General features: G+C 41.5%; 1 pseudogene across 1 annotated transcript; it reads left to right on the top strand.

Moving 5' to 3' along the window:
* Window positions 1-2,239: 2,239 nt before the first annotated feature.
* On the top strand, window positions 2,240-4,282 carry LOC311529480 (olfactory receptor 6C4-like; annotated as a pseudogene). The gene is made up of 3 exons: window positions 2,240-2,316; window positions 2,405-2,462; window positions 3,430-4,282. The product of its transcript is annotated as an olfactory receptor 6C4-like (transcript).
* The last annotated feature ends 8,373 nt before the right edge of the window (window positions 4,283-12,655 follow it).

The raw sequence follows: 12,655 nt of genomic DNA, 5'->3' as shown, positions 1-12,655 counted from the left end.
TGGTACTTGCTACCCTTCTCGTATGGGGGATGAACAATGCATCCAAAGAGACATTAACATTGTGTGGGAATGGATGCAGGACAAAATGATACAATTAAGGCAGTAAAACCAGGCATTATGGGTAGGGTCTCCTTCCATATATAGATTCTGAGTTAGGTAGGTTAAAGGAATCAGGATAGAAAATAGTCTTGTTGGACCATATCCTGATGCAAGAATCCAGAGTCCAAAGGTTGATGTCTGCAATTCAAGCTGCCCCCTTCATCCCCCGACTGGTGCCTCATCTTAGAGGTGGAAAACTTCCTCTGTCATTTTCTAAAGTTTAATGTCTGTTAATGTCTGTTCATCAGATTTGGAGATGGAAACCGATGTGATTACTTTTGAGGTCATTTTGGGAGTGATTTTAAAAAGGTATCGGGAGCCTAGTTGGATTTTTCAACAGCATTCTCTAGTTTTTCTTTAGTTTTTGGTGCCTTAGGGTGTTTCTGAAAATCCCCCTATGCACGTTAATACCTTTAAAAATGGCTATTTTTTGTTAACTGAAATCAGAACTTTGCTATGTGTGTATATATGTCAGTTTAACTTTTTAAATAAAAATAATTGATATAAAATAAAAATTAATGTATAATAATGTGTATACATAATATGATAAAATAAACCAAAATAAAATATCACCACTTTTACATGGCCTTCACTCAGTGTTTTGAATACATTATATCCTTGCTCAACATTTGTTTCATTTCAAATTACTTTTTTTCAAAAATGAAAATTTCACTAAAATTGTTTTTTTTAAAATTTTTCCCCCAAATTTATTTAACAAAAAGTATTTTTCAGTGTGTTTAAGTTTGGGGTTTTCTTTCATTCTTTCACTGAATACCAAAAAATGAAAACATTTTGGTTATCCAGTTTTCCAAAATTCCATATTTTCATGGACAACTTTGATGTTTCCCTTTCAACATTTTTCATCCAGTGCTTGCTACAGTAAAATGTCTGTCATATATGATTGCTGAGAAAATGAATTAATTGTTGATTTTAATAAATCATTTTGAGGGAAAAGGGAATGTTTTATGGCTCCAACTCAGGATAGACTTTAAGGATGTGCTTAACTTTAAATATGTGCTTTAAGTCCTTTCTAAGCAAATTCAGTGACTATTTAAATCAAGAGGAGTTTTGCTAAGATTTCACCCATTAACTCCAACAGGACTTCAGAACATGATTAAAGTCATTATCCTAACGGGATAATGCTAAAGACACTGAATAGACAATGATAACTTCTCTGAGTAATTTTTAAACCAGCCTAGCAAAGATTTTATATTGTTTAGGTTGGTTTAAAAACTTTAAAGCAATTATTTTTTTCTCTATTGAATTCTATAGGCTTCTAGAGTTTTGTTTTTTAAGAGAAACTTTACTAGTTTTATCTCTAGGCTTTTAGTTTAAATGTTCAGGGGCTTTTTATTTATCTTATTAGTGATTGCTCGTTACGGAATCATTTATAATTATTAAGATGCAGAGGAAATTTCATTATAAGCCGTAAAATGGGATTCTCAAATGGGGCCCTAAAGAATTTAGGCTCGCTACTGCTACAGAAATTAAATGGGAATTAGGGGTAAAATTTTCAAAAGCACCCCTAAGCAGCTTAACATTCTAAATCCCATTTTCAAAAGTCACCTAGGCACTCAGACACACATTTTAAGGGTATGTAGGGTGCCTAGTGTGGTTTTCAAAAGCACCTATATCCCTAACATCTATTGATTTAAAATACCTTTATAATACTTCAATACCTTTAAAACTCTGGCCCTTCGCCTAAGTCTTATTGACAGTCAATAGTACTAAGGTTCCTAAGTCCATTGGGCTATTTAAAAATTTGAGTGTAAAGTAGATGCAAAAATATTACCATTGCTGCTGGAGAATAGAAACATCCAGTCTGGAATTTCCCCCCACAACTTTTAAATCCCTTTGCAAAGGAAGGAGAGAGCAAGGCTCATATACCTATATAGAATTCAGTGCTTTCCGTCTGGATGTTTTGACTGGAAGGTCTGTCAAAATATTATTTTAGACTGATACAATTTCAGTCTTGAAAGCAAATTAGATGCCATTGATATTATTTTTACTAATATGCATTTGTGCTGGGCTAATAAAATGTTGTGCATATTGAAACTGAGAGAGAGAGAGAGAGAGAGAGAGAGAGAGAGAGAGATCAGCTGCTTTAAGAAATTTTTGTAAACACAAGATGATCTGGACAATGAATAAAATAAACAACAATATTTTTCCCACCAGTGCAACCAAACATATCTTTGTGTTTCATGGTGTTCACATCAGGTATCCCCATCAGAGCTAATTCTGTGGCTGAATTTTAGAAAGAACAGAACATTTGTATGATCTGTTATAATATTTTCTGCAATTCCAGCTGTGCCTCTGATAGCGATGTATCCTGTGGAAACCCTGCATTTGAAGAACACTTCCTTGTCAGGTTAAAAAGTGAAACATCAGCGAACCAGATTAGACTGTATTTTATTTTATTTTACTTGGGCTGTGCTGGGATATTAATTCCTGGCATCAGAAGTGTAATCTCATTTTAGCAGCCCCTTTGTTCTCTAATATATCAGGACTCCCATTGGATGGGTTTAATCCTCCATCCCCATGGAAATTTTTTCATTTTTCATTGAAAAAGCCAAAACCTGAAAATTGTTTCTTTGGTGGAGAGTGGATGTTCTGGGATTTTCAGCAACTGAATGCAAACCTATTTGTCAATGTACTAAATATTTTCAGCCAAAGGCTGCTCAAAACTGAAACATGTTCATATTTAAAAAAAAAAAAAACGTTTGGGGTTTACAGATTTCAGACGAAATTTGGTGAAAATCATATACTTTCCAAGAAGACTTTCAGTTACTCCAAACCCCAGTATTCCATTACAAAATCTTAATCAGTCCTAATCCAAAGGGAAATGAAGCTGTTTTCTGATTTTTTGAAGTGTAGTGGAGTTTCCAGAAACACACAGTTTTTCTTTGCTCTGTTAGTGAAGAAGATAGGTACTCACACCTTAAATAACATATCACAGTAGTCCTGATACCAAGCAACCTGGACAATTTCCTGGAGGCTTGATCAAGTAACAGAAAATTATAGAATTGTAGGGCTGGAAGGAAGCTCAAGAAGTTTTCAAGTCCAGGCCACCTGGAAACCAAGGAAACCTGGACCATCCCTGAGAGCTATTTGTCTAACCTTTTCTTAACCATCTCTAGTGATGGGGATTCTATGAAGAGAGGGCATAGATTTTTGAACATTTCTGCAATTAAACTGATGACATTTCAGTTCACTGCGATATTCAACTTATATTGCAGAGTTTGTTAGTTTTCATCTAGTTCGACAATGAATTGACTTAAAAGTTGAGTTTATCTTTAAAATATATTAACAAGTTTGCTTCATTTCCCCTAGATACATCCCAGGGCAAATGCTAACTGTAGAAATCAAACGTCCATTGAGGAATTTGTCCTCCTGGGATTTGGGAATCTCCCGGAACTTCAGATTCTTCTCTGCTTCCTGTTTCTAGTGATCTCCATAGTGACCATGGCTGGAAAATATCCTCATTGTTGTGCTAGATGTGGCTGATCAGCACCTTCACACCCCTATGTACTTCCTCCTGGGGAACTTGTCCTGCTTGGAGATCTGCTACACCTCCAGCATCCTGCCCTGGGTGCTGGCCAGTCTCCTCACGGGGGACAGAACCATTTCTGTTAGTGGCTGCATGACACAATTTTATTGTTTTGGTATCCTAGCAGCCACAGAATACTATCTGCTAGCAGTGATGTCTTACGATTGGTATCTAGTGATCTGCAATCCACTCTGTTATGCCACTCTGATGAACGGCAGTGTTTGTTTCCAGCTCGCGGCTTGTTCCTGGACAAGTGGCTTTCTGAGCAGTACCATAGTAATCATTTTAATGACTAAAATAAAGTTTTGTGGCTCCAATGAAATTGACTATTTCTTTTGTGATTCCTCACCCATCATAAAACTATCCTCTACTGTTCCCCAGTTTCTAGAACTCACCATTTTCATGGTCTCCTGCGTCAGGTGACTAGTCCCATTTCTATTCACATTGGCATCCTACGTTTGCATCATCAACACCATCCTGAGAATTCCTTCCACCACCGGGAGGCAAAAGGCATTTTCTACCTGCTCCTCTCACATTGTCACTGTCACAACATTTTATGGGACTCTGATTATTGGCTGCATGGTTCCAATTGCCCACCATTCAAAGGACTTATACAAGGTATTTTCTGTCTTCTAAACAGTCCTGACCCACATGGTCAACCCCCTCATCTACAGTCTGAGGAACAAAGAGGTCAAAGAGGCCCCGAGAAGGGCTGTCAGTAAGTTTCTGGCTTTTGCAAGACTTCAGACTGTAAAATTAACAGATCTCTATCAGTCACCTACAGCAGGAGATTCTGGAAGACTGGCACCTCTCCCCAATCAGCTAATTTTGATCTTTGCAGTTGTAAAATAAGATTGAGATTTTTAAAAGGGACTTTAGGGGTTAGGAGCACTGTATTCCATGCTTTGATTTTCCAGAAACTTTTGGAGGGTTACTTAGGGTGATATCTCAAAGGAGTTGAAGGGAGTTAAACACCTACATTGGAGTTAATCACCAAAGGGATTTAATCACCTAAATTGGAAGTTGAGTCACCTAATTCCTTCACATTTCTTTGGAAATCCTGCCCTAAAACTTTGGCAGACATGGATTTCACTGAATTTTAGGACTGATACTTGCTGCTGCTGCCTTTAGGGAGCAGTATTCGTATGGTATGCTTTGGCTGATATTTTTCTTTTCCAGGTGATGGAGGATAATTTGGGGAGAGGGGAGAAGGAAGGGGGAAACAATGATTGCATGAGTGAGAAAAATAAATCTGAATTCAAATGCAATGTTAACTGTTGTAGATGCCTGTGGAATTACATCATGCTTCCCTTTGCAAATCTAATAATGAAACAGGGCAACTGCATAAAAGTTTGGGTCAATATTTTTTTGGTCTTTGAGTCATATTTTAAGGTCAGAAGGGACTCTGATCTAGTCTTCATGACACAGGCCAAAGAACGTGACCAGCCATCTATGTTTCCCACTCCCTCCTATCTGGACTTTTCAGAGTCTCTGATTACCCTAGATTTACTGAGCTGGTCAGTGGAGATGCACTGATTCACAGAAACTCTGGACTCTTTCTTTTAAGGCATATTTCAACATTGTGGGCCTGATTCAACACTGGCTTACTTAGTCTCTATATATGCTACTTTTCATTTGAATCAAAGCCTTCTGGTAGGGGAAATTCTTTCCAGCAGTTTATAGATAGACCCATTGTGACTGAGATTTCCAAAGAAACTAGGAAGACTTTCTAAAGAACCGGTAAATAACAGGCCACTAAATTTCACCCAGTTACCCCTGTGTTGAGGCCAATAACTTACAGATTTATAAATTACCAATTTATAAATTTATAAAAATTTACCGATGAAGTGGGTATTCACCCACGAAAGCTTATGCTCCAATACATCTGTTAGTCTATAAGGTGTCACAGGACTCTTTGCTGCTTTTACAGATCCAGACTAACACAGCCCACCCCTCTGATACTTATAAATGTATAGATTCCGGGGCTAGAAAGGACGGTTGTGATCATCTACTCTGACTTTTTGTCAGTCACTTGCTGGTTTTAACTGGAGTAAATGGTGGATTCTGTGTAACTTGAAATCTTTAAATCATGATTTGAAGACTTTAGTAACTTAGCCAGAGGTTATGGGCCTCTTACAGGAGTGGGCTGCTGAGCTTCTCTGGTCTGTGATGTGCAGGAGGTCAGACTAGATGATCATGATGATCTCTTCTGGCCTTAAAGTCTGTGAGTCTAAGACTCTACTTGGCTCTCTCACACATTCACTGTGTGTCTTGGAGATGCTGTTGAATCTCCCCTTGCCTCAGTTTCCCTTGTGCATAATGATGCACTTGGATGCTGGGAGAATAAATCCATGAATGTGTGTGACACTCCCTGATGCCACATTGATGGGCATATTAGAGCCTAGATAACGAAAAATGTGAAGTCACTAAGATGTGTGTGTGTAGACATTTGTGTCTCCATAGCAGTCTGGGACCTGAGGCTAGGCTTTTCACGAGTGTCTACATGATTTAAGAGCACAGGTCCACTTGAAAGTCAGCGGCATCTCGGAAAATCCCAACCATGAACTGTACACTGAGTACATGAACAGGTGTCACACCCTCCCTTTCTCTGGCCACCCTGAAGACATGGGTGAGGGACTCCACTCTGTTTTTTTAAAGAGTCTCCTAAACAGCGATTGGGTGGGAAAATCTGCAATAGGTTTCTTGTAAGCATCTCTTCTTGGACTGTGGCACCATAATTGGAGGTGACCAGTGACCTCATCACCTGCATGTAGTAAGGAAGGCCATTTCCTTGGAGGATAGAAATTTGCCTCCATTCACTCTGGTGTTTGTACCGTCGACAGTGCTAGCATGTTATTGAGTTTTCCTTCTCATTAATCAATGTAAGCATCAAGGGAGATGTCGCCTTCCCACAGAAAGGATAAAAGCGAAATCTTGAGAGGGTCTCTCTTGTAGGAACTGGGCACAAGGCAAATAGCACCATATAGAACACTCGGAGTAGATCTCTTTCCTGGCACTGTTAAAGAACGTGAAGCAGATGATGGTAGAAGATAAACTGCAGAACCAGTATCCTGGTCTCTGAATCACTGGGAAAAGGGGCAGTATCTGAAAATCCGCCTCACTTAGAACAGATTTAAAGGTAAAACATTTCCACCATTTCTGTTTCAATTAAATCATGGGATTTTGAAGTGGCAAACATGAGCTTCTCTGCACCATACTCCGGCCACCTCACCGGGGTGGTGGGGAAGAATGGTCTTTAACAGGCTAGGAATATTCTATGTGCTGTGTCAAAACTATGTCTTATCATGCTTCTTCTTCTCCGGAATCACTGGGAATGTTGATGAATGTGAATAATTGACTGATCTGAATAATTCCATAGACCAGATTAAAATGAGGAGTAATTCCATTATTATATGAAATAGAATTAAAAGAAGATACACATGTCAAGAAGGTCTGAAAAAACACAGAAGGGTTCAAAGATAGATAGATAGATAGATAGATAGATAGATAGATAGATAGATAGATAGATAGATAGATGTGTATGGGGACAGGTCTTTCTTTCTTTCTTTCTTTCTTTCTTTCTTTCTTTCTTTCTTTCTTTCTGTGACTCTGCTACATTTTGAGCATTCATCTTTCATACAATTAATGCACATTTCTTTATACAAAACTTGATACTGTAAGAGACATTCTTTTTGAAAAGACAAACGTTTCAGTAGAGCACTCTGCTTCAGTCATCCGTACATGAACACTGGGGCTCAAATTCTGCAAGGAGCTTAATATCTTTTGAGTGCTTCTGGGTCTCTTCCACACACCACTGATGCCAATGACATTAATTCTCCAGTGATTAGGATCATCTCTTGTCAATTATGCCTCTGAAAAGTAGGTAAACAATGTTGCCGCTGCTGTGACTGAAGAGCTTTGATTAGGTAGTATTCTCTGCAGATCTGTAGCTGGGTACACAAAACATGAAAGTCTGTGGAGGGTTGGGAGTCCCAGTGTCCTGCCATGTAAAATGTCCTGCCTATTCATCCATCTTTGCATGGTGAAGGCAACATTAACATATCTATTTCTATATTGATACTGACATCAATATAGACATCGATACATATATATAAAATGCTAACAGAAAATGTCTGGCCAAAATTTTCAAAGCTCATAAGACCTGATTTCCCTCCCCCACCCAAATAAAAAGAAATGAATGAATTAAAACGAACGGGAAATGAGCACCCAAAAGCACTAGGCAACTTTGCCAATCTCAGCCTAAATAGTGTCACATGGGCCTCCCTTGCCACACACGGTAACACCCTATACACATATAAATATTTACCACCAAGGTTTGACCAAAAAACTGAATTAAAGAATAAATTCTCACAGAGTCTTCCTGACTCTTTTTCCTGGTACTTTTTTCATAGTAAGTCTCAGGGCAGATCGGCACAAGGCGGAAAAGCTGATCCAAGCGACGCAATTTGAGTTACATTAGTAGCATAACTCAAGTCAACATAGCTTAGATCTACTTACCACAGGATCCACACTGCCCTGGGTTGATGGGAGAAACTGTCCCATCAGCTCCTCTTAGGCTATGTCTACACTACTGCGGTAAGTCGACCTACGCTACGCAACTCCAGCTACTGACTGAAAATCTCCAGTCGACTTACCTTACTCTTCTCATCGGGGGTAGAGTACAGGGATCGACTGGAGAGCAATCTGCACTTGATTTGGCGGGTCTTTACTAGACTCGCTAAATCGACCACCAGTGGATCAGTCTCAGAGCTTCAGTCCCTGACGTAGTGTAGACCTGCCCTTACTCATTCCGGTGGAGTACCGGAGTTGATTTCAGAGCGATCGGCAGTTGATTTAGTGGGTCTTCAGTAGACCCGCTAAATTGACCCCCGGTGAATCGATCGCCACAGCGTCAATCCCGGCTGTAGTGGAGGCCATCATCATCACCACTAGCATCTCTCTTTCTCTTGGAAAAGAGAAAGGTTTTATTGTTTGTTTCCTTCCTTCTTTTGTGGAGAATTTCAGCTGAAAATGTAAAGTTTTCAGCAGTTTTTAGCTAAAAATGTTTGGTTCTTTGTTGCCAAAACCAAAATATATGGGATTTTTTCTGGACTTCTCTGAACAGTCATTTTTTCTGCTAAAAAAAAAACAAAAACCTTCCAGGCTCTAGATGCTGATTGAATAGATAGCAAATGTTGCAATTGTAATTCATAATTATTGTTAGGGTACTTATTCCTTCACTCACTTACTTCTCTGGTCCTTCTCGCATGAACAGAGAGCAACAATACCCAAAGTCCAAAGGTGCAAACAATTCGATGTTTATTGGGGTGAACTTCCAGCAAGCATGAATCCAGTTTCCTTCCTTAGTGTCCCCCTTCCCAACTCTGACACCACAGAGCCTTACACCTGTGTCCCTGTTCCCATTCCTACCCTTAGCCAAACATGATTCCAACTTCCTTACCCCCATTCCCTGTTCCCATTTCCCCCTTTAGCAAAACATGATTCCAACTTCCTTACCCCCATTCCCTGTTCCCATTTCCCCCTTTAGCAAAACATGATTCCAATTTCCTTACCCCCATTCCCTGTTCCCATCTCCCCCACCCACACACCCACTCCCTCACTTCCTGATTGACTGCAGACTATATAGTAAAACTTGAGTTCGGCTTTGCTATACCTTAACCAATCATTTTCCTGAAATTTAACTAACCAATCCTAACATATTGTAACATGATTATGTAACCAATTATATCCCACCACCTTAATTAGTTTACACCCAGCAAAATTAATTATACAGCAGACAGGAACAATCACAGAACCAGACAGAGATTATGCAGGCAAACAATAGCAAAGTGGGAACTATAATGACAAAACAATACAGAAGTGAGGATTTCACATCCCAGCTAGTGAGAAGTGAGTTCTTGCCAGACAGGATGCTATCAAACTAAGTTTCCTTTTACATTTTCTAGGCACTTCCCTTTCTCTGGAGGCGATGGGCACTATTAGGACAGGATTGTATTCCTAACAGCCGAATAGCACCTTCTTTCAGTGTGACTAGTTTGGAATGTGAGGCTGTGACCGTTCGCTTCCCAGCTTACGGCTGCCTCTGCTGCTTAGCCAAAGGCCTTGGCCTAAGAACAGGGCCTCAGACTGTCACAGTAAGAGAAGGACCCTGCACCGGCAGACAGTGATTTTGATTCTTTCTTGTATACCTGTATAACTAGCCAAGTGATAAGAATACACCTAAATTCTTTGAGTACAGGCCTTTACCGACAGGCCTGAATATCTATATCCTAACAATTATATGCTTAAATTTGCTCTCTATATTAATACCCTAACATATTTAATTTAAATAGCAAACTTACTGTTTTGGTCTCTGGAATTTTTCCCAGCTTTTGATGAAATTTGGTCCTCCAGTGCTAGGTATTATTTGTCATTAATCTAATCTAATCTAATCTAATCTATCTACCACTGTATTACCTTAGATCCTTTACCCTAGACAGCTACACCCTATTGTTTGTGTTGGGTAGAACTGTCTGAGAGGGGCTGGGAAGGGAGATGGGGAGGAGGTACTAGTTACCAGAAAAAGTTACCAGAAGCCTGATGTTCACTAGCATTCAGGCCCACCCATTTGGTGGTCCAGGTAAAGGATGCTCTCTGATCCTCTAAACCTCCAGCCCCCAAGAACACCACAACCCCTAATCGATCCCTCTAAACCCTAACCACAAGGTCACTGCCTCATGCACCCCTGAATCCAGAACCTATGTAATCACATTGATTCAGATATTAATGGAAATTAAAGCAGATTAAAAATTTCCATTTGGAACATTTTTATTACAGAAAATAATGTTGATTGAAATCAGAACTTGCCATGTGTATATGTCAATTTCATTGTATTAAATAAAAAGAATTGATATAAAATAAAAAACATAGAATAATGTGTATGCATATATTACAAAATAAGCCAAAAGAACATGAAACAAAAACTACTTAAATCAAAATTAAAAATAAAATAATACAAACAAAAATAACGTAAAAGTAGAGAATTTGTAATTTTTTTTTAAAAAAAGTAACCATAGAAGTTTAAAAGTGTAATTTAAAAATAAAAATGGAAACGAAATGTGCTGGTATGAGTCAATGAGACCTGTGCTCCCAGTTACACTTTAGGAGCTTCTGGGCCCCCTCCCCATTCATTTCGCTCTACCCCTCAGGAACGGGGCTAGACAGCAGTCTGACTCCGGCCATGGGGGCCACCCCAGCCCTGGGAGTGAGGGGCGGCGCCGCCCCGGCTTCCGAACCCCACAGGCAAAGCCCGGCGGGAACCTCAGACACTAAAACACCATCATCACACTCGGATGGGTATCGGAGGTTCTCTGATACAGATGCTACATTTCTTTAAAGTACTCATTAAAAATCAACTGTAACACATTACTGTATTTACTTGTAAGTTCTCGGGCAGTTCATAAGAGTCGCAAACAGTAGAGGGACATTGTAATTAACCTAAAACCAAGCACTGCAGACACTGAAAAGCTGAGCTAAGATTACATTGAAAAGAAAGCCACGTTTGTTCCAGTAAGAAATGTCCAGTTAGGCAACCGACCAGCGTTAAATCTAAACGAAACGATCCTTAAATCTAATCAGGATTGACTCAAAACAACAATTACGTATGTTTTCTTACTGAAATGAAAAACAGTTTAATACAATCTGGAAAAAAAGAAATATTTTGGGTGGATTTTTAGCGATTTTGAGTAGGTGCACAGACGATAGTTAAGGTTTATAAATAAGGTTTTTGAAAGGCGTAGTTTTTAAAATGTCGAAATAAAACTTGAAGGGCTCTGTGTAAGCTGGAAGTTTGTCTCTCTCACCAAGGGCAGTGGGACCAGTAACAGATATGCCCGGACCCGCCTTGTCTCTCTGAAACAAACCTGAGGCCGTGTCCGCACTGACGAGTTGACAGCAGCGTAGCGGAGCCCGCCGCTGAGCGGAGCGCTCCCGTAGCCAGGTTTTGCGGACGGAAGTGCGAGCATAGCGTCGGTGTCAGAGGCCCTCCGGTAACCAGCCCCGTGTGGCGATGGTGTTTCAGTCTCTGTGGTCACCAATCAGATGAAACGGAACGTTAAAGGCAGGTGTTTCTGTCCCCTTCCTGCTGCGAGCGCAACGGGGCCCGGCTCTGGAAGTCTCCATGAGCTGCGATCCGCGCGGCGTCCCCGGAGGCAGTTCCAGGAGGGCGGGGCGATTCCCCGCCCAGCCCGGCCAGGGGCCGCGTTGCCCTTTTCACTTGGCTCATTCCGAAGGCTTGGCCCGGAGCCGTGACACAAGGTTGTGTGAGCTGGGTACACGCTGGGAAAAGCCCTGAGTGGGGGGACTCAGGCAGGTGCAGAGAGGGGAGCGGAGCCCGGAGGCCCTCCAGCCTGGCTCGCTCCCTCCCTCCCCTCTCCACCTATTACCTTGTGTACCCCGCTGCGGCTGGGCTGAATCTCGCCCCAGGGGGCCCAGCCGAGGGACACCCCGTCTCTCTCTCGCTCTCCCGGGGGTCTCTCCCGGAGTCAGGGTCACCGTCCACTGACGGAAGAGGTGCCTGGAGGTTGCGGGGAGTCTCGCTTGCTCAAGCGGAGATGACCCCCGTCCAAGGCAGAGTGGCGCCTGCCGACACGCCCCGCTCCGGCGGGGTCTGTACACCAGCTACCTCGTCCCTGGAGCGCAGGGTCTCGCCTCTGCCCACACGGAGGGGAGCCCTCATTGCTCAGTGTATAACAGGGGGGTCGCATATAGCCTCCTGTACAACAAGAGCAAGAGCCTTGTGTCCAGCAAGTATAAATGGGACTGGTTCCCCCCGAGCTTTGTCTGTGGGTCCAGAAGCCACGGGTGGGCGCCGCCCCTCACTCCCAGACTGGGGTGGCCGCATGGCCGGAGTGAGACTGCTGTCCAGCCCCGTCCGCATGGGGCACAGAGAGAGGGGGGTTTGCTGAAGAAGCCCTTGCCCCTGTGATGATTGGGGTTGACCAGATGGCC

The sequence above is a fragment of the Lepidochelys olivacea genome, assembly GCF_965140295.1.
Source record: "Lepidochelys olivacea isolate rLepOli2 genome assembly, chromosome: 13".
Lineage (NCBI taxonomy): Eukaryota > Metazoa > Chordata > Testudines > Cheloniidae > Lepidochelys > Lepidochelys olivacea.
Note: the sequence above shows the minus strand (reverse complement) of the source record. Positions and strands in the feature narration are given on the sequence as shown.